This window comes from Tachypleus tridentatus, chromosome 10, assembly GCF_004210375.1.
Source record: "Tachypleus tridentatus isolate NWPU-2018 chromosome 10, ASM421037v1, whole genome shotgun sequence".
Taxonomy (NCBI): domain Eukaryota; kingdom Metazoa; phylum Arthropoda; class Merostomata; order Xiphosura; family Limulidae; genus Tachypleus; species Tachypleus tridentatus.
Genome location: NC_134834.1, coordinates 75,198,746 through 75,223,884, shown reverse-complemented (window position 1 = coordinate 75,223,884; position 25,139 = coordinate 75,198,746). Strand labels below are relative to the sequence as shown.

At 35.3% G+C, this 25,139-nt stretch overlaps 1 pseudogene across 1 annotated transcript in view; it reads left to right on the top strand.

The window, feature by feature from the left end:
• Positions 1-24,585, top strand: part of LOC143229603 (uncharacterized protein CG43867-like) — a 219,381-nt pseudogene extending 194,796 nt beyond the window's left edge. The window contains exons 28-30 of the transcript XR_013015956.1: positions 11,467-11,544; positions 17,672-17,821; positions 24,259-24,585. The product of XR_013015956.1 is annotated as an uncharacterized protein CG43867-like (transcript). The remainder of the gene's footprint in view (positions 1-11,466; positions 11,545-17,671; positions 17,822-24,258) is intronic.
• The last annotated feature ends 554 nt before the right edge of the window (positions 24,586-25,139 follow it).

The window sequence follows — 25,139 nt, the reverse complement described above, 5'->3', positions numbered from 1 at the left end:
ATCATCTACAATTTCTCATCCTGTTAATTTTGGTTTCTAATTACATTTGCTGCACGCCTCTGTGCAGTAGACCTGAAAAATTGTTCAGCGGTAATACGAATCATACACTAGCTCATATTACATAATAACATCCATTTCGTGACCAGCTCTGTAATACGAGCTGTGAACAACCTAGTTTGAACGATATGAACTTATTTTACTCTATATAGCTTTTTTTTTTTTTTAGTTTTCCACGAACAGACTCCCTCCTCAACAATACCACATTCCCTGAATTCACGAGCAATACTTTCGATTTCTATGTTTTGTTTTTGTGTAATTGTGATTCATTTCGTTCTTCGCAAGCCCTAATCCTTCACGTTTACATCGGCGCCTTGTCTTACAAGCAGACGACACTGAACATAGGTGTAAAAAATCTAGTCATTAAAGTTGTATTTTAAGTCTGAGATTAATAAATAATAAAAATGTAGTTTCACTTACGGTCTAGATATTAATCTCACACTCTAGATCTTACGTTAATCCATACTATACAAATAATTTTACTTACTGTCTTGACATTAATCTCACACTCTAGATCTTACATTAATGCATACTACACAAGTCATTTTACTTAGGTCTAGATATTAATCTCACACTCTAGATCTTACACGAGTTCATAATACCAAGTGTTCTACCCCCGGTGGCTCAGCATCAGGTGTGAGGGTTTATAAATTTTAAAATAGTACCTTGATTCTTGTTTGGCACAGATTAGTTAGCCCATTTTGTGGCTTTGTGCTTAACAATAAACTACAACGGTCAAGCCTGCGACTCAAAAAGTTTTAAAAAACATAAAGTAACTCATTTTTTAATTTATATCCAAAAATAAAAACTCTCATATGAATAATAGTTATATCGGAAATGACCCCTTGTTGTTTGTATCCTGAATCAAGATGAAGGTAAGGGATCTTTCTTTGTTACCCTCCATATTCATCACCCTAAACAGCACTCAAACAATCTGTATTGGTTATTTGTTATTTGGTACTGAATACAGTGTTTTCATACTGTCTTGCAAATACTCATACATGCTTATATGCATGTATTCATGTATGCATGTATTCATGTACTCAGAAAGATAGATGTATGGCTGTGTGTTCGTTTTTTAGAATTAGTTCCATATATACTTTACGCCCACGTATACTTTACGTTGTTGTTAGTTAATTTCTGGTAGGAGTGCACGTGGGAAGTGAGTTTACGGTATACTAATGACGCAGCTCCTGATACACGAGGACTATGCTGTGCTGTTGTCGTTAAACACGCAAAAAAAGCGTTTCGATATTGTGAACCACATGTGGCACGTTTCCTTACTATTTGGGGATGATTTCTCTCACAACTGCTAAGCATGTTTGATGATAGATCAAAATTGAGAGGTAATTAATTATGTAACAATAGTCTCCCGCGGTAACTGTCTAACTCTCTGCGTTAGATATGTATATAAAAGGCATACTAGACGGTATATCGTTTAAACATTTTCTGAATGTATTCACAGTAATCTTCCTATTGCTTGTTTTAATTTATAACTAGACTAATTAGTTACACATTATCATTTTCATTGCACAACAAATTAGTGTTGGTGTGGTTTGAATTTCACGTAAAGCTACCCAAAGGCTACCTGCACTAGCCGTCCCTAGTTTAGCAGTATAATACTAAAGGGAAGGCAGCTAGTCATTATCACCCACCGCCAACTTTTGGGCTACTCTTTTACCAACGAATAGTGGGATTGACCGTCACATTGTAACGCCTCCACGGCTGAAAGGGCGAGAATGTTTAATGTGACGGGGATTCGAACATGCGACCCTCGGATTACGAATCTAGTGCCTTAACGACCTGGCCGTGACGAGCCAGTTAGTATTGTTTGACTTAAATTTATTTATTATACGTTCTATTTCCCTATTGTTTCGTAAACACATCTTTCTGTATACAACCGGAATTTTAACAAAACATGTATTAAATATTACCGTTTAATGCCTCCAAGCAACATGTGGTTTGATAATAAGGATGCTTCACTCGCAATCTACGAATCATTAGCTCGAATCCCGTCACCGAAGATGTTCATTCCTTCCTAGCTGGTGGGTGAGGGCGTTTTAACACGCGTTGAATTCCACTTTTTTATTTTTAGTAAAATATCACCCAAAATGATCTGTATATGATGTTATCCAGCTGTTTATCTTCTAGTTTATCACTAGTTTATTAGGAATGAATAGAATAGACGGGCCTTGATCAGATTTGTGCGAAATTGATCAAACGAATGAAGTTACACAAAACGGCTGCACGATTTGGAAAACTGTTTAATAATTTATACTCTCATTGTTTGAAACCTATGAGTTTCAAAACAATAGGTTTACCCTATGATCTTTCTACATAGCAGAATTATAGAAAGTTCGCTTAATGTCATTAGCAGTCTCTAAATGTCATCCTAAATACCACATAGCTTTCGAAACTGACACAAGTGAACAACTTGGATAAACTAACCTGAAATTTACATACATTTCACAATTTTTTTCTTTCTCCTCCCTAAAGAATAGATTTGCTGAAGAATAATGGAATGGTTAACTTTTATTGATGAAAATTGAGTTTCCATACCCGTGGTGGGATACAGCACAGATAGCCCATTGTGTAGCTTTGTGCTCAAATACGAACCAACAAAGCAGCGTCTTGTATGCTCACTCTAAACTTAAACGAGTATGCTTATAAAACGTACATAATAATTGAAAAGTTAAATTGCAACCATAAGAATTTTTTATATTCATACGTCGACTTCGTATTCTTTTGCTTTCCACTTTGATATTTTTATCCATTTTTCCTAAAATTGCTTTGTCAATAATTTTCAGCACCGTAAGCAAAAACACAAAATTCTAAGACTTCTTGGCATAGTTATTTTGTCTGCCAATAGGTAGCGTCGTCAGGATAACACATTCGGGCAATTTGCTCGTGCTATTTTACTATTACAACCTACGCACACCTGCGGTTAGTTGCGAATCGGTTGCTATGGTTACCGTCGTTGGTAGCCATTGCTCCGCTATCTGTTGTCTACTTTATTGACGTTCAAATTGTGTGGTTGACTGGTGATATTTCTCGAAAACTGTTTTTAAAGCAAAAAAGTGGCACCACTGCAAAGTATATTACTCTGTCGCTTTCCAAAGTTAATGTTAAGTGTTTTAGTTCTTGTTGCATATATAGATTGATGACGATATCGGAAAACTTGCCGTAGAGTCGAGGTATCTCCAACTAAAGTGCCCTTCTTTTGGCAATATATTTTCTACCTAAATTTCAAACCTATTCTCAACGTGTTTATAAATTAATGATTATCAGAGGACATAGTTTTTGTCTTACATATTTACATGTTATAGATGTGTGTGTGCTTATTTCAGTTTTATAATACATCTCAAGTTTTGCAGTAAATTATTCAGATTAGGGCAAATGAATATATATATATCAGGATGAGAGAAAGCACAGTGAGCCCAAGAGTTTGCGGTGGATGGTGATGACTAGCTGCCTTCCCTCTAGTCTTACACTGCTAAATTAGGGACGGCTAACGTAAATAGCCCTCGTGTAGCTTTGCGCAAAAAACAAACCACCAAAACACAGTGGAGCATTTGGTCTTCTATTTTGTGTACCAGAGTGATTTCAACAAGTGCTACATCTTAATAGTAATTATGAGATAGGCAGAAGGAAGAACATTTAACTAGCCGTACTTAAAGCCATGGGCTGAGCTTAGATTTACCACCAAAAACTAAAGGGAAATTACCAGCAATTCTCACATACAGTATATCGAAGGTATGAATGAATTGATGTTGGCTTGCTTGTACCCTACACTTATGAAAATCATCGCATAAAGGAAAAGGCATTTAATATTCGAATGACAGTTTTATTATTTTGATAAATATAACATTGTTCGGGAAATATAGAATGGCAAGAGGGCCCGTGAAAGCTGATGCGTGTTTACTATGTATTTATGTTCGAGCAAGTGTTTAGAATTAAAATGTATATGACATAACAGTTTGGTATATATATATATACACTGCATGGCCAAAAGTATGTGGGCACCCCCTTCTAATTAGTGGGTTCGGCTATTTCAGCCACATCCATTGCTAACAGGTGTATAAGATCAAGTATACGGCCATGCAATCTCCATAGACAAACATTAGCAGTAGAACTGGTCGTACTGAATAGTTCAGTGACTTTCGACATGGCACTGTCATAGGATTTCACCTTTCCAAGAAACCAGTTCATCAAAGTTCCGCCCTGCTAGAGCTACCCCGGTCAACTGTAAGTGCTGTTATTCTGAAGTGGAAACGTCTAGGAGCAACAACAGCTCAGCCACGAAGCGGTAGGCCACACAATCTTTCAGAACGGAACCGCCGAGTGCTGAGGCGCGTAACGCGTAAATATCGTCTGTCCACAGTTGCACCACTCACTACCGAGTGCCATACTGCCTCTGGAAGTAACGTCAACTCAAGAACTGTTCGTCAGGATCTTCATGAAATGGGTTTCCATGGCCAAGCAGCTGCACACAAGCCTAAGATCACCATGTGCAGTGCCAAGTGTCGGCTGGAGTGGTATAAAGCACACTTCCATTGGACTTTGGAGCAGTGGAAATGCATTCTCTGGAGTGACGAATCACACTTCACTATCTGGTAGTCTAACGGACGAATCTGGGTTTGACGGATGCCAGGAAAACGCTACTTGCCCAAATGCATAGTGCCAACTGTAAAGTTTTGTAGAGGAGGAATAATGGTCTGGACTGTTTTTCATGGTTTAGGCTAGGCTCTTTAGTTCCAGTGAAGGGAAATCTTAATGGTATAGCATACAACGACATTGTAGAGAATTGTGTGCTTTCAACTTTGTGGCAACAGTCTGGGGAAGGCCTTTTTTGTTTCAGCGTGATAATACCCCATGACCCTGTGCACAAAGCGATGTCCATGGTTTGCCGAGGTTGGTGTGGAAGAACTTGACTGGCCTGCACAGATCCCTGACCTCAACCCCATGAACACCTTTTCGGATGAATTGGAACGTCGACTCTGAATCAGGCCTTCTCGCCCGACCTCACTAATGTTCTCGTGGCTGAACAGGAGCGAATCCCCGCAACCATGTTCAAAAATCTAGTGAAACCTTTTCCCAGAAGAGTGGAGACTGATATAGCAGTAAAGGGGGACCAACTCCATATTAATGCCCATGGTTTTGGAATGAGATGGCTCAACAAGCACATATGGGTGTGATGGTTGGGTGTCCACATACTTTTGGCCATGCAGTGTATATCGAAATATGATTTTCAATTTTGATTACGTTCTGTACTTGCGAACTTACAACGTTAGAAACTGGGTTTAGATACCCGTAGTAAGCAGAGCACAGAGAGTCAGTTGTATATCCTTGTGCTTAATTACAAACAAACAAGTTCCGTACGTAATAATACATGGTATATATTATTTGGGATGTTTAAACTCAAACGTTTTTAAGTTATTTATTATATTTTGACAGAAGTCTGACAGAAGTGGTGTTCTGATAACCTTCATGTAACACTAGTAACTGCAGAAATGACATAAATGTATCAGAACGAAGATGATTAATAAAGACTCGACACAATATACAACATCGTGACAAATTATTTATGTATGAACACAACAAGTTAACTTACGACCGGTTATTCACAGGTACGGCGAGTAGGTAAACACTACTATTCTAAACATAATCTGAAGAAATGCTGATAGAACCAGTACTGTACAAAATGTTATAATAAAGTTACTTGTTGCAGAATGCACTTGTCATCCAGGACCCGACATGGCCAAGCGTGTTAAGGCGTTCGACTCGTAATCTGAGGGTCGCTGGTTCGAATCCCGGTCGCACCAAACATGCTCGCCCTTTCAGCCGTGGGGGCGTTATAATGTGACGGTCAATCAATTCGTTGGTAAAAGAGTAGCCCGAGAGTCGGTGGTGGGTGGTGATGACTAGCTGCCTTCCCTGCTAAATTAGGGACGGCTAGCGCAGATAGCCCTCGAGTAGCTTTGTGTGAAATTCAAAAAACAAACAAACTTGTCATCCATATCACTTCGTCGACATGTGAGTTAAAAGATGGAAGACAAATCTATCTGGTATTTTTGTAAAACAGTATCACTAGATAACACATTAATACAGGACTAGAGGATTGATTATTCAGGAATGACCTATTAAATGTGTAAGTAACGTGAGTATAAGTCATTTCAACTGTACGATGATTACAATGCCAAACGCACGCAAGGGTGAAACAATTTCTAAATTTACCAGAAAAATAAAACGTGGCATTTTCACAAAACTTGCAGATTTATTTGAAACCATTAAGAATAACCCAAAGATGGGTACAACATCACATGCCTTTAAATAGTGGCCAGCCATCCTGCTGTGGTTGGTGTTCTTAACATCATAGATTTTAATGATGTGACTGTTGAATCAAATAGATGTATCGTGGTAACTCGAATATATATGTCATTTGAAAGCTATAGAAAGTTTTACTTTATCTATTCGGAATCTAAAAAAATACAGGACTAAAAACTTTAAACTGCCGAATCTTTAAGATCTCGAGATTTCGGAACCTTTTCTTATTTTAATGAATAAGTCTAGAACATTAAACATGTACCTCGAAGGAACATTTCTCAACTGTCATCGTTCATGCTGAAGCTGGAAAGCTCATTGTCCCTTTGAATGTTGTTTGTGGTCTATCAAAGAAAGTTGTTACTTTAGTTACATCTCATTTGGTATTTGTTTGGTGTGAAGAAAATGTTTTTAAAAAATTCTTGAATAATTAAACCATCAAAACCTTAAAATGTGTCCTTAAAACAGGTAGTATTACAACATTTACTCAGTTTTAAGGATAAAATGAATCGACTGAATAATTCGCTAGTGATGTATGGATTTGATTGCCTGAAACACAATCAAGACTATATTGATTATACTATCAGAAGTCTGTAGAGTTGCATCAGTGAAGACTGTGACGCCATTAACACCAACTGACATAACACAACCAGCTACTGTTTTAAAGTATATGTAACGGTGTTCCTTCTATTTTTACTCCCCACTAGTACAGCGGTAAGTCTACGGATTTACAACACTAAAATCAGCGGTTTGATTCCCCTCGGTGGGCTCAGCAGGTAGCCCGATGTGGCTTTGCTATTAAAAAACACATACACCCTTCTATTTTTAGTTGGGTTTTTTCTCACATCATGAAAAGAATTTCAACTAAGCCTACTGAGAACGTTTTAAATTATCAATAAATAGAACCGTTTGAATTAGAAGATGACTTTGTAAATTGTGAGGTTAAAACTATAGATCGTGTTAAATACTTTAACTTTAAAAATACGAAAAAAATAACATTTTTATCTTCCTTTTTTCTCAAACTAAGAATCACTGGATAATTTGTGTAAATTGGAGCCACTGTCCTTAAAGCTGTTTCTTATTAAGCACAAAGCTACGCAATGGGCTATCTGTGCCCTACCCACCACGGGTATCGAAACCCAGTTTCTAGCAGTACAAGTTTACAAACATACCGCTGTGCCACTGGGAGTGTCTAGCTTTAAAAAAATGTTAATGATCTAATAAGTTGTACAGCATAGAGAACTTACCCTGCCTACGTGAAAAATTCCATTTTTCCATAGTACAGTTTGTCAAAACAAATATTGCGTGTAGGAATATTGCACTATTTCTATGAAATCTGTTATGACTTAAAATATAAGTTCTCAGTTTTAGTACATTATTCAAAACTGCAAGAAAACGTTGTTGTTTTATATTATTTCCTTCGTCGTTGTAGAATATCGTAAATAAACATTTGAGAAGAGTGGCCTGGTTATTAGTCTAAGGTTTTTGGGTTCGAGACTTTCTCAGAGCATGTTGTCGTGTTATTGAGCAAGGCTCTTTACTGCAATCGCTTCCGTCTACCTAGCTGTATTGTAGATTAACCTCTAACTACCCAACGATAGACTAACATTCCATCCATGTTCTACCATTTTCCTCCACTTAAGCTGCAGAAAGTCAGGTTTAAGCGCAAGCTTTATGTGCCTTGTGAAGGGCCGAAACAATTAACTGGATGAACTTTGTCACGAACTTGAAAGTATCTTTAAATGTGTTTTATAAGACAACTTATGGGCATGTTTCAGAGTAAAATAATTACTTAAAATGTGTAATTTCGTACAACGGCTTCACGTTTCAGCCATCTGTCATTTGAACATGTATAATTTGATATTGCTGCTTCGTATTGAAATGTGAGCTATCGTTGTTTCTAAACACGAGAAATGATGTAATATTATTTATTAAACTTTAGCTTATCTCATTGTGCTTTGAGTATATGTTACATCGTGTTATTTCATCATGTTCACGTTCCATTTGGGTAATTGTAATTTTATGTTAAAATATATATTGGTGCTCTTTTATATATGTATTTTCGCGTTTTTTGGGGAGTATATTTAGCCTGGCATGGCGTGGTTGTTAGAGCGCTCGGATTTCGGGATTAAATTCCCGTCACCGAACACTTTCGTCCTTTCAGCCGTGGGGGCATTATATTGTGACGGTCAATCCCACTATTCGTTGGCAAAAGAGTTGGCAGTGGGTGGTGATGACGAGCTGCATTCCCTCTAATCTCCCACTACTAAATTAGGGGCGGCTAGCACAGATAGCCCTCGAGCAGCTTAGTGCAAAATTCAACTGAAACTAAACCCATGGGCATATACAATTTCGCGTTATTTTTTATGTTCATGTTTATTTTAAGCATATGTAATTTCAGATCATCTTCCCATGTTCATGTTTCATTTTCTAAACATTATTTTCAATCATTCTTAATTTTTTAATATTTTTGTATTACTATTACATTTTATTGTACTTTTATGAACACATTTTATAAATCACTTTCAAAGTCCACAGAATACCACTGCACAGGCTTTTCACTCCTAGTTGGGCTCTTTCTAAAATTCCAGCGGTGCGTCTACGGATTTACAACGCTAAAATCAGGGGCTCCATTCCCCTCGGTGGGCTCAGCAGATAGCCTGATGTGGCTTTGTTATAAGAAAACACACACACATTTTCTAAAGTTTCAGTCAATTTTGCTATTCGGTTAAAAGTAGCCGCGTAGGCGGAGGAAGCTGTTAGTGCTTTCCATTCATTTGATAAACAGTTCAAACCTGTGGACAACTCTGGCTGATAGTGGCTATCTTGGAACTAGGTGCCACTTAAGTTGAAATACAATTCCACAGTGTTAATGTCGCATAAGGTATCACTCAAGTTCAAATAGAATTCCAAAGACCTATGTACGATTTTTGTGCACAATTTTCATTGCACATTGGCTGTACTTAAACAAGTTTAAGTATTTCATGTTAGTGCTTGTTACTGTATTAACCTCGTGTAACTGTTTCATATATATATATATTTATGTTTTAGCCTCTTTGTTATTGAGGTATAACTGGATGCAGGTTATGTTTTCATTCTAATATGTTAATAAGCAAGATTTCTCTAAAACGGCTGAAATGATTTGGTATACACTTGGACCACACGTAACTCCACTTAGAAATGATTAGTATTTTGAGGGTCAAAATTCAAGATTAAAAAAGTAAAAAAAAAATTACTATCTGTAACACTATTTTTCACACTATGGCTAAATAATAATCATATTTTGATGAAAACTGGTTAGCACATGTAAGACATCATTTCTCATTATCCTGTTTAAAATAATCTCTATTGGTAACGTTGGACATTTGGACACATGTTTGTGTTCCTTGAGAACCAGATAGATCAACGCTGCGTGACGAATATATGTGCTTTGTTGAGAGGCCCGGCATGGCCAAGCGCGTAAGGCGTGCGACTCGTAATCCGAGGATCGCGGGTTCGCGCCCGCGTCGCGCTAAACATGCTCGCCCTCCCAGCCGTGGGGGCGTTATAATGTGACGGTCAATCCCACTATTCGTTGGTAAAAGAGTAGCCCAAGAGTTGGCGGTGGGTGGTGATGACTAGCTGCCTTCCTTCTAGTCTTACACTGCTAAATTAGGGACGGCTAACACAGATAGCCCTCGAGTAGCTTTATGCGAAATTCCCAAACAAGCTCTGTTGAGTTCCCCTTGTTATTTCATGTTATTATGTTTTGTTCTTTTTTCCTTAGTTTACTATCGTTTAACATTATTGTAGTTTTGAAGATACATTATTCCATACTATAGTGTTGCATGATTATTGACACATTACTGTGGCCGTTTTATGTTATAAAACATTTGTGGTGCAGTTTTGGCTCTCTGGTAGAATTCTAGACTTTAGGGCGGTGCAGTACCACAAACTATTCCCCACACTTTAAACTGTAGGTACGTTATAAGAGTGACAATCCCTTAGCGTTGATGGTATGATTCTTTGAGTGGCTACATTACTTGGACATTAGGGACGGCAGTAAGTAGCCTTAATAACTTTACGATAAATAAAAATAAAGCAAATGTAAAGGGAGAACACTTTATTTTTTGTATTCATATGGTTTGGAACATGAAATTCTTTTATGTTATTTTCTTCATTTATGGGACACCTTGTACTTCATATCACTTTAGTTAAATATTTTATTGTTTCATGTTCTTATATCTTGCTACACTGTATACCTTACATTGCTCTGGTTGGGAATAATTAATTGCTTCGTAATACTGTTTGTGTTTCCTCATGGTGGATCATTCATTAATGTCTTATAATTGTTCATGTTACAGATTTTTCCGAACAGATTAGATTAATCTCTTGTAATTGTTCCTGTCACAGATTTTTCCAAACAGATTCGATTAAACTCTTGTTTTTGTTCATGTTACAGATTTTTCCGAACAGATTTGATTAATCTTTTGTTTTTGTTCATGTTACAGATTTTTCCGAACAGACTCGATTAATCTCTTGTAATTGTTTACGTTACAGATTTTTCCGAACAGACTCGATTAATCTCTTGTAATTGTTTACGTTACAGATTTTTTCGAACAGATTCGATTAATCTCTTGTAATTGTTTACGTTACAGATTTTTCCGAACATATTAGATTAATCTCTTGTAATTTTTCATGTTACAGATTTTTTCAGTAGATTTGATTAATCTCTTGTAATTGTTTGTGTTGCAGATTTTTCCGGACAGATTTTGTCTTTGATCGTACTCTAATTGGGCAAAGTAAATGTTTCATGTTTTCTGGCTAAAATCAGATTTGTTTTTATGAAACAGTGTCTGGGAACATGCAGTTGGTATATTTTATCGTAATACTTTATGTTTCATGAACTTTTTTCATATCAGTGAGTTTTAACTTTCAGTTGTAGTGGCGCTTCTTACTATTTCATTCCTTTATTTTCACAATAGAATATCGTACAACTTGAATGAATTTTCTTTGTAGGCATTTTTAAATCATTGGTTTTTTTCTTCGATTACTTGACTCTTTATTGATTGTGTTGCTAATTCTGTAATTTCGCTCTTTTTATAACAGATGAAGACTGGTGACCAGCTAACAGTGTGGATAGCAGTTACCGAAGACAGTCTCGTCCTACTGGACTACACAACAATGGTATGTGTATGAAGTATTATTTTTACAGGAACACTAGATGTTTATCATACAATTTTCTTATAAGAATTTCAGTAAAGTGGCTCAACATACCTCTTATATATCCTGATGATAATTTCAAAACTTCCTGATAAATTCACACCAATCGACTGGCGTTTTGATGGGATTATTACCCAATGCTTTCGGTTGAAAAAATGATTAATCAATTCCATTTATAAGATATTTTCAATATTTCTTAACTTTAGTAATATTTTGAAACTCTATACAATTTTATAACCGAGTGTAGCACGTGTTTACAGTATGCCAGATAAAATGTTCTCAACAAATGTTGCAAAAACTTTTCGAACTCTTCAGTCTAAGCAAATGCGTACGGTTTATTTTATACAAAAATCTTGAAGGTAAAAAACGTTTTTGTTTGATATCTTCTGAAATATTCAGACAGCAGACAATTTTAGCATTTTTTTCTTGAAAGAACACTCAGTAATAAATAAGAAATAGGTTTCTGAATAGATGGCCACCCATAATGTGTTGGTACAACCTTTAGCTCTTCAGTGGCACAACGGTATGTCTGCGGACTTACAACGCTAAAAACTGGGCTTCGATATCCTGGACAAGCAGATCATTGCGTAGCATTGTGCTTAATAATAAACAACTAAAATATACAACTTCTAATAGTGCATTTACTTGTTTTAAGTTGACATTTAAACGTATGTTAACAATAAATAGCAGCGGTATAGCTTATAATAACTCCTGAACTAGCATTTACTGATTACAGCCTGTTTAGAGAAAGTAACTGATTCTATAAGGTTTCTTTGTTTTTTTTAATTTCACAAAAAACTACACGAGGGCTATTTGCGCTAGCCGTTCTTAATTTAGCAGTGTAAGACTAGTGGAAAGGCAGCTAGTCATTACCACCCACCGCCAACTTTTGGCGGTTATAATGTGACGCATTATAATTTACAACGGACAGTGGGATTGACCGTCACATTATAACGCCCCCACGGCTGAAAGGACGAGCATGTATGGTGTGACAGCTATTTGATCCCGCGACCTGCATTTATTTGCAGCCAGTGAAGAACATATTAGGTGATAGATCGAGCTCCAGGACATATACTTGAATCTAATTTTAAATGTACTCAGTGGGCCAGTGTATCCATACATTTCTACTTTTCATATTCCTTTACCTTAAAAATATAGCTTTTTGTTTTCACTCCATACCTCGTGGCCTATTTATTATTGTTTTGTGTTGACATTTCGATACGTAGATCCTTAAAAAGTGAAAAAAAATCAACTCGGCAATAATTTTGACGGAAGGAAGAAAAATACAACATGAGAGTTGCTGGTTCTTTTCAGCGCAGATAGCCCTCGTGTAGCTTTGCGCGAAATTTAAAAAAATAATAATCTCAACAAGAATGTTTGGTAATAATCGTTTCCCTTCAAACCCGCGCGTAAATTTGTTCATCTTCAAGGGATTGTTAGATTCTGATGCCAAAGATTATATCTAACGTAGTTATCTTGTCAGAAAGCCGTGAAGAATTACATCTAACATTGCTGCCTTGTCAGAAAGCTGTAAAGGATTATATCTAACATAGTTGTCTTGTCAGAAAACCGTGAATTATTATATCTAACATTGTTGTCTTATCAGAAAACCGTGAATTATTATATCTAACATTGTTGTTTTATCAGAAAGCCGTGAATGATTATATCTAGCATAGTTGTCTTGTCAGAAAGCCGTGAATGATTATGTCTAACATTGTTGTATTGTCAGAAAACCGTGAATGATTATATCTAACGTAGTTGTGTTGTCAGAAAGCTGTAAAGGATTACATTTAACGTAGTTGTCTTGTCAGAAAGCCTTGAAGGATTACATTTAACGTTGCTGTCTTGTCAGAAAGCCGTGAAGGATTACATTTGACGTTGCTGTCTTGTCAGAAAGCCGTGAAGGATTACATTTGACGTTGCTGTCTTGTCAGAAAGCCGTGAAGGATTACATTTAACATAGCTGTCTTGTCAAAAAGCCGTGAAGGATTACATTTAACATAGCTGTCTTGTCACAAAGCCGTGAAGGATTATATCTAATATGGTTGTCTTGTCAGAAAGCCCTGAAGGATATCAGAGACAGCACAAGACCGTATTTTTAATTTGTGTAAAACTAATTTCATTGTTGACGCCAATCGGTATTATAATTGTTTGACTATCAAATATAACTGGCATGTTTTTCAATTATTTTTCACAAAAGAAAAGTTAACAAACGAGGTAGGAGGCCCTTTTTATGTGAGCAAGGACCAATGTCCTAGAAAATGAAATTAGTTTTGGGAGAAACTCCACTTTCCCAAGACAGACACTGTACTTGTCCTGCGCCCTTGCTGTAATTAAAAATTCGGCAGAGAAAACATGACGTCTGTTTTCAGTTTATATTATTGTGGAACTATTTATGTGAACAAAACTTTTGTTGACAATAAACATGGCCTGTAAAGGGTCACTCGCGTGTGTAGTGACTGCATTATGTAAGAACGAGTTTTCCCAGCTACCGAATTATATTCTACTACTAAAGAATTAATCTGGAATTCATCTAACACTCGAAAATATGAAGACGAAATTTATCAATTATAAAGTAATGTAAGGAATAATAACCGCTAGGATTATTTTCCTAAGGTAATAAATATAATGATAAGCAAAACTTATCCCGTTTACTCATATATTTATAATGGATTTATTCCAAACAATACTTTTATAACTTGGTGCAAAGTTAAAAATAAAAACATTGTTCGCACGCCTTTTGAAAAAACACATAATCCGAAAGGTTGACTTGTCAAGAGTTTCTTCCTGTCTTTCCACTTTCACTACTGTCGTTAGACTTTGATCAAATAAAACGCGCAAAATGTACAGCTTTTCTATTATTTGACGTTGATTAATAGACTTAGTGTTATACGAGTATGTTATATCTCTTCAGACAATTGCCATAATAAATAGATTAACTTGTGTCAAACCCATCTGACAAATATTCAAGTTGATAGATGACAATAGACAAACATTTTGACAGCGAGAATTTGCAAGCGCGTGTTCTTTTTTTTTTTTTAGCAAAGCTGCTTTGGGCTTCTGCTGAGGGAAATCGAACCCCTGATTTTAATGTTGTATATCCGTAGACTTACCGCTATCCCACCGGGGTACACGTAGCAAGAAAATGCAATCTTAAAAATGATTACCATTTATCTGTGATAAGCAGTAATAATAGAGGCTTCCCGTGCAAAACAGCTGAGTGTAAAGATAGCTATACATATGATTGTACATGGATTATTAAAAAAAACACCTTTTAAATATTTATATATCCCCCAGTAGGAGGGCAGTAAATATTAAAGTTTATAATCCTTAAACCTGGGTTTTGATGTTCGTGCTGGAGACATCATATAGTTCTTCATGTAGCTTTGTGCTTAACTACAAACAACAACAAAATTAGAACTCCATACTGTTTCTACATTGAATTACAAGTTATTCAAATATTATTAACTTTGTTTGGAGGTTAACATTATAAAAGTATCAGTTGTTGTTTATTTTTAAATATTAGAGCATTAGAGAAATAAAATGCTGTAGTTAAACGTTAAGAGTGTCTGTTGTTATGGGTGTTATAGGAGTAAAAGTATCAGGTTTTGTTCGTGTTAATGTCAGATAGTTTATATAATTCGTTGTTAAAATACTGTGTTGCTATAGGTTTTAATGTTAAATAGACAAACTCTTATGAACGAAAGTCTTAACGATCATGTATGTTGTACGTGTTAGATCGTTAAGATACAAGATGTACACTGGATTTATAATTTACTATTCTAACAAGTGTTAATTGGAGAACCTTTCTAACAAGAAATGTATTTCTATGCTGTACTGATCAATTATATCTGACTGTAGATCGTGATGGAAATAAGAAATAATTCTGTAACTAAAAATAATCGTTGTTCCGAGCGTAAAACGATCTCTCGTAACTCACCAACAGTTGACGCTAACGTTACGTATAAAATAAGTAGTTCTTTAATTACGGTGTTATTGGTTTTCTTGCAAACACATATATCATAAGGTTTAATTAAAAACAGAAAGTTAAGCAACTGTATTATAAGAAACTAGCGTTCCATTTTTTAATTGTTCTCGTGTAACACGTTAATATTATGATCTACAAAACTTAATCCGCTTTTTACAGTATTGTAAAATTTAGAAATATTAAACCTACATGAGCTGAACTTTATGAGTTTATTCCAAATTCATCGTTGGGTTTGAAGTGTATTCTGGAAAAAAGAATGAGTGAGATGCTGAAAAAAAACATACAGTGGCTCCCTCTTGCATGTTTGGTTACATATTACACGTGAGTTTTGGGGTTATATTGTGCAACTGTTAGGTGTGATGTTATTTCACTCTCCATCACGTGCTATGGAAATATCTCTGACTTTAATAACTTATTTCTAATACTAATAAAACAGTTTATTGTAAAATAGAAATAGCTGTTGTTAGAGGCTCCATAACGTGCAAACGGCAGCGATTTAAGACAATACAACATCATTGTAACGTTCAAACAGCTGTGATTAACAAGATGTGAGACATATATAACAATATGAAACAGCATAATTTATAAAGAAATAGGTTCTAATTAGACAAACTACTGGGTGTTTGTGTGTTTTTTTTAAAGCAAAGCCACATCGGGCTATCTGCTGAGTCCACCGAGGGGAATCGAACCCTTGATTTTAGCGTTGTAAGCTACAACATTATAACACATTTTTCTTTCCTTTCATTCACACGTTTTTAGTGTGTTTTTTAATTACTAATGTAGTTTTCTCTCGTTAACACTGGTTGTTTGATTCGCTCGACAAACAAAAACTTGGCTTGTCAATTTTTGTGAATGACAGCACAGTTTAGTTAAAATAAATGATGATAATAATAAATATAAAATACTTAAATTATCATGTTAAGATCAAAGAAATGATTCTTTGTCTTGAATTCTTAGAATACAAGTTCGATAAGTGACTTAAATAAAAGGTGCAAAATATACAACTTATTTATTATTTGACGTTCATTAAAATATTTAGTGTTAACTCTTTTAGACAAACTATTCACTTGATCATTCTCGTTCACAACTTAACAATCAACTAGACTAGTGTTATATTTGTCGTTGTGCTTGTTTTGAATTAAGCACAAAGCTACACAATGGGCTATCTGTGCTCTGCCTACCACGGGTATAGATTTTGTTCGTTTTTTTTTTTAATTTTGCATAAAGCTACTCGAGGGCTATCTGTGCTAACCGTCCTTAATTTAGCAGGGTAAGACTAGAGGGAAGGCAGCTAGTCATCACCACCCACCGCCAAAGGCTACCCTTTTACCAACGAATAGTGGGATTGACCGTCACATTATACGCACCCACGGCTGAAAGGGCGAGCATGTTTGGCGCGAAGGGGATGCGAACCCGCGACCCTCAGTTTACGAGTCGCACGCCTTAACACGCTTGGCCATGCCGGGCCGCACCGTAGAGAGGATTGGTTGATATTTTTCAAATACTTTGTGAACAGACTATAGTGTTTGCCTCTCGCTATGAGCTTTATTCTGACATACGAGACTGACTGTCCGTTAAGAATATACTTCTAAAGTAGTACCTTAATGATAAAGATAAACCATTAAAATGTTTTTTTAAACCTCAATATAAAAGCATCGTTGGGAGATCTTGTCTAACTGGTCTTCCTTGCCCATTCGTTAACAGAAAATTCATACTATATGTTTAAGGCCTTCAGAGACACTCATAAACATGTTTGTAGAGTAGTTGAGAATAATAAACATCAATAAGCCGGTTTTTCTATTTTAATTATGAATAAACAAAGTTCTTAAGCGCATTATTTCGATTAAATCGTATAAATGAATAAAAGAAATAATCTCATTTATACAGTTAACGTCTGAATTTTCGACTTTCCTTAATATTGTTTTTTTTTTTCTTTCGTCAAACTTTTGTTTTAAAGAGAATTAAATACGAGCAAAACCAGTAAATCGTACGATATAAATTTATGTAATTTATGCATGTTATCAAAAAGGTAGATCATGTTATATTTAGTTAAACCTAAGAGATGATATAATTTACTTTATTTATAACTTCTGTTTTCCTAAGCAACCTTTAGAACGATATCCTTATTCTTCTCTACTGACATTTGGTGGGTGTAAAGAAGACTTCATGCTGGTTGTTAGTCAACCAGAAACTGGGAATAAAAAGGAAGGTGGCGCTACAGAACGACTGATTTTTTCAATGCCTAAACCAAAGGTATGTAATTATTCTTTTTTTGTTGACATTAGTTACGTAATAACGTTAAGTCTTTTCGTTTCTAAATACATGAATAAATCGTCTTCTTACTGAAGATTAAAACCTAAATCAACAACAAAACCTAAAACTGAATGAGTTCATAATTTCAGAAGAAAAAGGTAATGTTAAGTTTAGCACACAACTGTTTCAAATCAACAGTTACAGTGTTTTCTGTAATCTCTAATTATTTCTCGTCCTTAATTTGACCACCAGTGTTGAGGATGACAGATTCAGCCAAATATCCATACTCATTGAACACGTCGTTAGCTAAACTGGGTGCACAGACAAATAATGCTCTGTATAGAACATAACAGTACTTACTACTGTGTACGATATCTTTAACATGAAACAAATTTATTTATATAAAAATGTATTAAATACAAATAAGTAGTATTTGGGGGCATGCTTCACCTAAAAGTACTTTCATTTCAAGTCAGTAAAAGATAAATGAAGATGAACGTGAGAGACATCAAGAATCTATCGTGTCTCTTATGTTCATTAGGAACAGAAAGCTCCACAAGTTACTGTATTCTGATAGTTTAACTTAATTATCTAACAAACATTGGATGAACATTAGTGATTTTCTGCTTTGTAGGCTACTTAATAAGTGCGGTTTAACTTACTTCCTTTTCTATTCCAGTAACATTTTGATACTAATTGTTGTACTGCATCTTAAAATTCCTAAAAATTGTTCCATTACACAAACTTCAGTACATGGGTTAGGAGCTGGGCATGAATGTCTCTCAGGGAAGGTAAAATTATATCTAGATATTCATACATATTGTATTTACCCATCTTGAATTCTTGAAATTTTTTTGCATTTCAAATTTTAATTTGCAAAATTCGACATTGAGCATAATGAAGGAACACAAGCACGATTTCTATAAAAACTGTAATAAATTCACTTTATCTAAACCACTGACTAAACAGTTAAAACATTCGAAATGATCTTATAAAACACGATTATTGTGCTAAATATTTAATTATTTTAAAAAGCTTCACGGATAAGATCTGAACTAGTGTATGATTAAGAATCGAACTAATCAACTCTACGGAAAATGACTAACATTCTCTATTTATTGTCAACAGCCTAACAATGACGAATTTAAAATGTGTTTACTTATTTTGAAGTCGTATGGTTTTAATTTTGGATTATATCTCAGTTTCTTCTAACTTAACCATACCTGTAGTGTTAGCTTATGATGATTTTGCTTTCTTTGCTGTTTGATATTTGAAATGTAAGTAAACTGTTTCCAAAGTTGGTTATGTTTTTGAGCTGGCTCAGTTGTAGACTAGAGACAGAGGAAATGCTTCTGTTCTAAAATCAATACTGTACGCACACAGAGAGTGTAAGAATTGTTTACAGAAAAATAAGGTCACCTAGAGCAGTGCGTCTTCTAACATGTTGGAAAAATATAAACAGCCTTACAAAGTGTGAGCGTTAATTCTCAATTTAATAAGAAAGGAACTTTCAGTAAGATCCCAGACTTTAGCTCCAACAAAATGCTTCAAGCGATGCTTTCAATAAGATTTGTATGTGCTTGAATTTGTTAGAAGTATGGACTCCAACCTAGGAATATTATATTCAGCCATTCTTTCAATAAGATTTTTATGTCATCGTTTTTTTCTGGCGCACTTGATTCCTACTGAGACGTATTGCATTAAGCGATTCTTTCGGAAAACGTTATCAAAGAGTTGGCGGTGTGTGTTGTTGGCAGTACATTTTTGTAGTTTATTAATTCAATATTAAAGAGGACTATGTGCAGCATACTCTTATGTAGCTTTGAATAAAAATTCAAAAACAAAAAAGCAGAAGGGTTTTGTATCCTTCCGTTTTATGGAGTAATTTGTAAAAAATTAATGGGTTTTTTATTTTCTTTCTTTCTCTTTCTCTCTTGTTTCATTTGTTCAACATTTAGTTGTTGTTTATCAATATTTTTCTTTATGTATGTGTTTTCTTACTTTCATGCCCGGCATGGCCAGGTGGTGAAGGCACTCGACTCCCAATCAAGGGTCGAGGGTTCGAATCCCCGTCACACCAAACATGCTTACCCTTTCAGCCGTATGGACGTTATAATGTTACGGTCAATTCCACTATTTGCTGGTAAAAGAGTAGTCCAAGAGTTGGCGGTGGGTGGGTAGTGATGACTAAATGCTTTTCCTCAGCCTTACACTTTTAAATTAGGGACTGTTACCGCAGATAGACTTCGTGCAGCTTTGCGTGAAATTCAAAACAACCTAAATTTAATCGGTGTGAAATAATTACATTTAACATGTAATTGCATGTTTTGAGCCTGTCAAGACAATATATTTCTTTCGCGTGTTTCATGAACATGATTGTCATGTTATGAATTTTTAGATATTAAATTAATACACAATAAAACCATCACGTTATTGCCGTATCACTTGGATGTTCGATTTACTTAGCCATAAAAAACGATGTTAATAAGAGAAAAATATTTTGAACAAAATACATCACATGAAATGCTACATTATATCTGATGTGAACATGCACGTTGTTACTGATAGAGTTTGTTTCACTAGCTACAGATATCTGCCAAACAGCTCTTAGATATAGCAACAGTTTCTTATATTGTAGTGAGATACTGACCAACAAATGTTGACTCATTACGTTTCAACGAGAAGAAATATATTACCTAAGGCACCATTTGTTGTAGCTGCATTTTGTTTAATCGACGTGAGATTTCAACAAACGAAATAGGTTGATGCATACACTGCTGGCCAAAATCTAAAGGCCAATGATCATAAAGAAAACATATGCATTTTGCGTTGTTAGGCCCAACCACTTATCTGAGTAGAGCTTCGAAAGATAAAAATAAGAAAAGGGAAAATAAAGATAAAAACCTTTTTTAGCATTTAATAGGGAAAATGTGAACACTATGAAATTAGCCTAAATACTAGCTGGTCAAAAGTTTAAGACCATATTGAAACGAAACGTTAATCGGTAAACACGTAACGAAATTTAGTCATTTATGTTCAAGCATTAGCATTGTCAACATCTCCCACTGACATCTCCTGTGTTACATTGGGTAAAAACATGGCAAAGGCTAAAAAGTCGATTGAGTTTGAACGTGGCAGAATTGTCGAGCTGCAAAAGCAAGGTCTCTCTCAACGTGCCATCGCTGGTGAGATTGGGTGTAGTAAAACTGCTGTTGCAAATTTCTTTAAAGACCCTGAGGGATACGGAACGAGAATATCAAGTGGTCGATCTAAGAAAATTTCGTTGGCGTTGAGCAGGAGGATTCAACGGGTTGTCCGGCAAATCACCAGCCGATCGTCGAACCAGATTAAGACCCTTACGGACGCAGAATGCATCTCAAGAACAATAAAACGGCATCTACGAGAGAAAGGCTTTAAAAACCGTAAATGTCTTCAAAGGCCACGCTTCCTTCCACACCACGAAACAGCTCGGCTAAACTTTGCTGAAAAGCACCAAACATGGAACGAAGAAAAGTAGACGAGGGTTTTGTTCTCTGATGAGAAACAATTTAACCTGGATGGTCCAGATGGCTTCCAACATTACTGGCACGATAAGGATATCCCATCGGAGATATTTTCTAAACGACACAGTGGAGGAGGTTTCATCATGATCTGGGGTGCATTCTCCTTCCATGGAACAATGGAGCTTCAGGTTATAGAGGGGCGTCAAACAGCGGCTGGCTACATTGGCATGTTGGAGAAAGCATCCTTATTGACTGAAGGCTCTCGCTTGAGTGGAAATGACTGGATCTTTCAGCAAGACAACGCTGCAATCCACAATGTCCGCAGGACAAAGGACTTTTTCATGGCGAATAACGTGATTCTTTTGGACCATCCAGCCAGCATGTTCGCCCGAAGTGAACCCCATTGAAAATATTTGAGGGTGGATGGCAAGGGAAGTCTATAGAAATGGACGTCAATTCCAAACAGTGTATGATCTTCGTGAAGCCATCTTCACCACTTGGAATAACGTTCCAGCCAGCCTTCTGCAAACACTTATATCAACCATGCCAAAGCGAATGTTTGAAGATATTCGCAATGACGGCCGTGCAACTCACTACTGAGACCTCTTGTTGAGCATTTCCTACCCTGTTTAGGACTTCTTTTTGGTATGGTCTTAAACTTTTGACCAGCTACTATTTAGGCTCATTTCATAGTGTTCACATTTTCCCTATTAAATGCTAAAAAGGTTTTTATTTTCCCTATTATTATTTTCATCTTTCGAAGCTCTACTCAAATAAGTGGTCGAGTCTAACAACGCAAAATGCATGTTTTTTCTTTATGTTCATGGGCCTTAAGATTTTGGCCAGCAATGTATTTCAGCGAGTTTAAATAACCATTTGATATAACAACATTTTGTTTCATTGACTACATACGTTAGTAAGGTAGCTAATATCACTACATTTTGGTTCATACAACTATTTAAATAGGATAGACTTTCACATATAACAACGTTTCTAGTTTCACTTTCATGGTTTAATCTCCTAGTTTTAAAGGATCGCTGGCATCAAAAGGAAAGCAGGTGGTAATATCGTCTTCATAAACAGTTTTTAGGTGATAGTGATGTCAGTGTAGACAAGTCTGTTTCACTGTCAGTAAATAGTAATGTAATAATTTTTTAAGATTACATTGAGACACAAAAAGTTTTGTTTTTAATATTTTTTCTCTAGTTTGTACTTTCCCTCATGGAGAGTGTTTTAGAAATGTTTGAATTATTATACTACGGTATTTAAACACTGTGTAAGTTTTTTCTTCACTGTTCTCCTTGAACATTTTTTTATGAAAGTTAAAACTTTCACCGAACAGATATTGTCTATCCTTTGATTAATGTTGACTTCTGAATTGTTTACGATTGTTAATGCAAGACTCACGTGTTTGTTAAACTACAGGTTTGTTTATAAAAAAGAAAGAGGGATGAATTTGAATTATGTAAATGCTGTCTGTCCCTCATTTTGTTCTCTAGTTATTTTGCTGTATTGTTAAAAAAAACAACTTATTTTGTATCCATTTGCCACACCAAGTAAGACATACTTTATGATTCAGGCATGTAAGAATCGCCTTCAGAATGTTTTAACCGTTAAACGTGAACCCTTGTGTGCAAAAAATAATAATGGAATTGGTGTTATCCTATATTAAATAATTTTCCAGAAAACATAAGCTTGTATTTGCTTTTGGTAATTAAGAAAAAAATTATAGATATTTCTTAATGTTATTTGTATGAGACATAAAAGCTGAGTACATTACGAGAATCAAAGAACAGGTTTTCTTTTAATTGGATAAAACTAACAGTGCTTTATCTGTTTTGATATATTGGTATTATAACAAATACTTATAACACTACATTTATGTGACATAAACTTTATTAATAATATATCATTACTTTTACTTCAAAAATATGCAGAGAGTAAATATATAACGTAATTTAAATTATTTAAATTGTATTGTAACTTTCTAAATTATCAATATTATTACGTCAATGCGTCAAAATTATTAATTCAAGGTAACTGTCGAAATTAATTTATTTGACTGGTTCCTATTAAGCTAATATAATTTGTATGTGATGCGTCAGAATGAAGGAAATATGTGTATAACAGTTGAATAGGTTATTTAATAAACTTGAGACATAAAACAGACCGTTAATGTATGCATTCAGAATTTAAACTTTAAGTTCTCTAGAACTGAAGTCATTAATTTGCGCCTGATTTTTTCTGTGAACCATTATTCAAACTTTTGGTAAAATTCGAGGAGTTTACCTACGAGAAGAAAGAAAATTTAAATAAAAAATTAATTAATACTAATTCATAGCAGAAGAAAGTACTCGCAGCATCAGTTTCAGCTTATTGTTTCAGGTTTTTATGCAAATTACACGAGTACTATCTGCGATAGCTATGTCTAATATTGAATATATAAGCATGAGGGAAGTTAGTTAATTCAGAACGTCCAAAATAGTGGACTTGACCATCACTCTTATATATTATATTCACGACCCAAAGTTTTGAGCGTATATTTACAGCAAAGGACCAGAAACAATGAATCCTCCCTCACATTCTCAGTTTATTTCAGTGATACTATAGCAGAAGAGATGAACGAATTAGCAACATTGGTTTTATTACGTCAACACTGTGCTAATAACACTGGTTTTACTATGATGAAGCCTTGAGAGAACAAACGATGGTGGTAACATCAGTTTTGTTTTGTTAATACTTTGTCAGTACAAATTAATATGTTATAGCATTAGTTATTTTGTGTTGATACTATATCAGAATAGATTACATTAGTAACATGAGTTCTAAAGTGATGGACGAAAAAATTAATGTAGTAAATCAGTAATAACTATATTTAAACAAACTAGTTAGTTACTGTTGAATCTCAACAAACTTGAAACTTTCTGTTTGCAGATTTTAGACATCACTTTATTGATAGCTGACTACATGAATGCAATGGGGCATGCCCCAACTGTTCCACCATCACCTCAAACTTCTACCCTAGTTCGACTTGAAAAAATCAGGGCTAAAATTCGGGCTTCTTCAGCAAGAGCAGCAACTACTAGACCAGAGCTTACCCTGTGCGACTCGCCAGATCTCGTAAAGGTGACCACAGAAGTTTATATTCATACACAACATAGTGATGGTAAAAAATGTTGTGCATCTGGATCCGGGTGATAATAGGAGTGACGTCATATTTTGAGAATTATCGAGAAGGTGTGCTTCCTGTTTGAAATGAGGCCAAACTTTAAATTCAGTTACGAATAAAATAACAGTTATTTCTTCGGTATGACAATCTGTACTCGACATCTGAGTGTAGATCAAAGAAAGTAAATAGGCTTCACCCTATACTTGGTGCATAATTTAATATACGATAATTTTGAAAAAATTAGATACCATTGTACCCTGAAAAATGCTTTCTGAATAAGTGTAGCTTAAACTTGTATTTCAACAGGATGATTCGTTACTATGTGGTAAATATGAGAAAAGAAGACATTAGTGGGGACGTACATAACATGAGCATCTAACCCCATGTCACTATTGTAGCATGCAGTAACTCTACCCTATGTACTTGGGTTAACATGTTTGTTTGTGTACTATAAGAATTATCTGTAAGTAAGTCGTAGCACATAATTCTGTAAATTTGGTTAATAAGTATCAAAGGTCACTGAGATGTTTCTGCTAACTTGTCCAAATATACATATTTACCTCCAGTGTTGTTGTATGATTACTGAAATGTCAAGGCCATAAACGCTTGTTGACTGACCATCCTGTTTTGAAACTGGTGAAACTAA